Consider the following 4164-nt stretch of genomic DNA (forward strand, 5'->3'; position numbering starts at 1 on the left):
ACTTCCCAAACATGTCTCTTTGTGAGCATGTTATTTTTCTTGCTCTTTATTTAAGTTATTTATTCTGATTTTTGCTCTCTATAAAAATCCATAATTGATGATGAACGCTTGTGTTGAAAGTCTGTATTATTATTACATGCCTTGGAAGTGGGACTGGTGCATGAGAAATATACAGAACTAAAACATTGGTCAGGGGACTACTGTCCTACTGATAAGACTTGAATTTTGATGGGGGGAGAGTTATATGTGATTTTAAAATTAACAACTTATATTTTAAAGTTTCCTAAAGTAATAGAGAAAGAGGTTTGCATGGACTAAGGGACCATTGTGTTGTTCAGTATTTATTTTCCATGAGTCAGTCATGTCTGACTCTTCATGACCCTCTCTGGAGTTTTCTTGGCAAACATACCAGAATGGCTTGCCATTTCCTTCTCCAACTCATTTTACAGATGAGGAAACTAAGACCAAAAAAGTTAAGTGACTTGCCCAGTGTCACAGAACTTGCAAGTATCTGAGACCAGATTTGAACTCAGGAAGACGTCTGTACTCCTGACTCCAGACCTGGCACTCTATCCAATGTGTCACCTAGCTGCCTGTATGAAGACACTTTTACTGCAGGCTTAAAAATCGAGTTCTTTGTTGTAGTCAACTGTGGATATACAAACACTGGAAGCCTCCAGTCAATCAATCAACAAACATTTATTAAATACATACTATGGGCCAGGCACTGGACACATACAAAGTACAAACACAAAGTATAAAACAATTCGTACTTTCAAGGAACTTACATATTAATGCAGGAGACTATAAGTCCAGATAAAAAGATACACAGCACAAATGCCAAGTTAATGAATACAAGTATACACAAAGCAGGGCACTAGCAAGTTGGGGGAAGCATGCAGATAATATCTTAAAGGGAGAGTTGGATTCTATGAGGTGGAAGTGAGGAGGAAGTCCATTTCAGGCATGGAGGAATGGCCGGTGAAACGGCACAGAGTCAGAAGATGGTGTTTCCCTTGTAAGGAACCAAGAGGTCAGCTTTGGGGAGGGGGAGTAATGCACTATGAGGCAAGAGAGATAGGCTGGAATAAGGGTGTATGAGACTTTAAAAATGAAACTGAGGAGTTTATAGTTGGAGACAAAAGGAAGTCACTAGAGTTGATTGAGTAGGGGAGGGACACAGTGGAATCTCTGTGGAAGGAAAATAACTGGCAACATTGTGTAAGATGAACCTGGAATGGGGAGAGACTTGAGGAGGAGAGACAAATTTAGAATGGTTCTAATTGTTGTAGGTTGTTGTAATAATCCAGGTTAGAGGTGGTGAGGGTCTGAACTAGCTGTGGGAATGGAGAGAAGGGTTCAAATATGAGATTTGTGATGGAAGAAATGGCAAAATCTGGCATCTGACTGGATATGTGGGGTGGCTGAGAGAGAGCAACGCAAGATAACAGTAAGGTTACAAATGTGGGAGACTGGAAGAATGGTGGAAACAGGGAAATCTGAAAGAGTAGATTTGGGATTAAAGATAATGTTCTGTTTTGTACATGATGAATTTGAGATTTGCCCATTTTAAATGTCTTATAGACAACTGGTGATGTGAGACTGAAATGCAGGAGAGAGACTGAGGCTGGACAGATAGACAAGTGAATCATTGTCATAGAGGTGATAATTAAACCCATGAAAACTGATTAAGTAGGTAGAGAACAGCCCAAGTCTTAGAGAGAACTCACAATTAAAGGGTGTGATGTGGATGATGCAAACAGCAAATAGATAAGACGAACTTAGCAAACATAAGAGAATAAAGGGAAACTAGGGTCACAAAACCTCAGAGAAGATTAGACAGGTGAGGACAGTGCAAGTGCAACAAATAGGTTAAGAACTGAGAAAAGACAGGTCACATTTGGGAATCAGAGATTATTTAGTCACTTTGGAAAAAGCAATTTCTGTGGAGTGATGCAGCCAGAACTACAAGAAAGGTTGAGGAACGAGAGGAGAGGAAGCGAAAACAATGGTTGTAGATAGCTTTTTCGAGTAGTTTTGCTGAGAGAGGAAAGATAATGGGCCAATTCTTTGAGAGGTTGTTAGGGCACAGAGAAGGTTTTTTAAAAGAAAGAAGGTGACTTGGTTACATCTGAACGCAACAGGAGAGGAACAAGTAGATAGGGAGAAGTTTAAGATTAGAGAACGTTCATTGTCAAATAGCTATCAAAAGCGGATAGGGTTTTATTAATGGAAATGACACTAAGGAAGGCACATTATCTTCCGTGTTGCTGTTGGACCCTAAGTACCATGGGGTCTTTCCATATGACTGGAAGTTGAAACTCACTATAAGTGTTGCTTTCCTTTATTTAGAATGTAAACTCCTTGAGGAAAGGGATTGTTTTATTTTTCTATTTCTATCTTTAGTGCTTAGCACAGTGCATAGTCAGCATTTAAGAAACTCTCATTCGCTCATTCATTCATTCATTCATTCATTCATTCATCCAGGGGAAAGCAGAAGGTTGAAGTCACCAACTTGACCTGTGGAATTAAGAGATTGGAGCAGGGCATCTCATGCCGAAGTTCAAATGCAAGATCGTCTACGGATCGAAAGACTGGAAGATGGTTATGTTGAGGTAAACAGCATTGAACAAGAAGGTCAAAAGTGAAAAGCAAAGTTGGAGCCAAAGGTGCCCATTTCAAAATCCAACAGGGAGGCAACCTGAACCAAAATATGATGGGCAAAGGCAAGGTTTTTTGTTTTTTTGCTGACGGTACTTCCACGTGTGCCATCTTATTTTGATGGACTATTCTCCAACCCACACTCAATCTTTCCACATCTTAAAAGACCAATAGGCTGCTATATCCAGAACTATAATGACTACAATATAACAGTAAAGTTGTGTAGCTTCAGATCAAAGAAAAAGCAATCCTGTTGTCCATGCCTTAACTATGCTGGAAAGAATAAAAGGTCTTGAAAAAATAGGTTCCATGTCATGAATTAAAACAATTTTTCATGAAAAAGTCTCACAGAGGTACTCAGCCAGCAGCTCAGAATCTTACAAACATGTCAGACCTGTGTTTGAGTTCCAGCTCCATTACTGAACAGCTGTATCCCCTTGGGCAAATCTCGTAACTTCTCGGAAGTTTCTGTATCTGTTGTTATTGCTCAGTCATTTCAGTCCTGTCTGACTCGTGGTGATCCCATTTGGGGTTTTCTGGGCAAAGATACTGGAGTGGTCTGCCACTTCCTTCTCCAGCTCATTTTATAGATGAGGAACTGAGGCAAGCAGGATTAAATGATTTGCCCAGGGTCACACAGCTAGTAAGTATCTGAATTGTGATGAATCTTCCTGACTCCAGGCTTGCCACTCTATCCACTGTGTCGACTAGCTGAGGCGTATAATAACTACTAGAACTTAAAGCACTTTAAGGTTTGCAAACACTGCCTCATTCATCCTCACAACAAACCTGGGAGGTAGGTGCTATTATTAATTTAATTTTACCGATGCAGAAACTGAGGCATACAGTGGTTCAATGATGTGCCCATGGTCATACAACTAGTAAGTGTCTGAGGCTGGATTTGAACTCAGGTCTTCCTGACTCCAAGTCCAGCACTGTGTACAGTACCTAGCAGGTACCTGTGCAATGATAATAGTACCTTTTCTGCCTACTTCACAGAGATGGAGTGAGGATCAAAGGAGATAGAATAAGTGAAAGTTCTTTGTAGACAGTAAAGGGTTGTAAAAGTCCAAAGTATTATCTCATTCATTTAATAAATATCTATTAAATGACAACTATGGACAAACCACTGTTCTAGACCTTTAATTCAGTTTTGTCTGACTTTTTGTGACCCCGTATGGGGTTTTCTTGGCAAAAGTATTGACATGGTTTGCCATTTTCTTCTCCAGTGAATTAAGGCAAACAGAAGTTAAGTGACTTGCCCAGGGTCACACAGCTACCATGTATCTGAGACTGGATTTGAATCCAGATCTTCCTGACTCCAGGCTCAGTTCCCTATCATTGAGCTACCTAGATACCTCTGTTCTAGGTCTCTGGAAAGATTAAACGAGGAATATGAAACAAACCCACCTTTCAATGGGTTTATGATCTAACAGAGGAACTAAGGTATGTACAGACACAACAATAACACAAACTCTTTTATGTGTCCAATAGTGATTTGAA

The 4164-nt window shown here is 40.0% G+C and overlaps 1 long non-coding RNA gene across 1 annotated transcript; it reads left to right on the plus strand.

Annotated features, from left to right (window-relative positions):
• Positions 1–884: 884 nt before the first annotated feature.
• On the plus strand, positions 885–2964 carry LOC140496695 (uncharacterized). Its single transcript, XR_011964371.1, has 2 exons — positions 885–1033; positions 2488–2964. It is a non-coding gene; the product is annotated as an uncharacterized lncRNA (long non-coding RNA).
• Positions 2965–4164: the final 1200 nt, after the last annotated feature.

This window comes from Notamacropus eugenii, chromosome 3, assembly GCF_028372415.1.
Source record: "Notamacropus eugenii isolate mMacEug1 chromosome 3, mMacEug1.pri_v2, whole genome shotgun sequence".
In the NCBI taxonomy this organism is placed as follows: Eukaryota; Metazoa; Chordata; class Mammalia; order Diprotodontia; family Macropodidae; genus Notamacropus; species Notamacropus eugenii.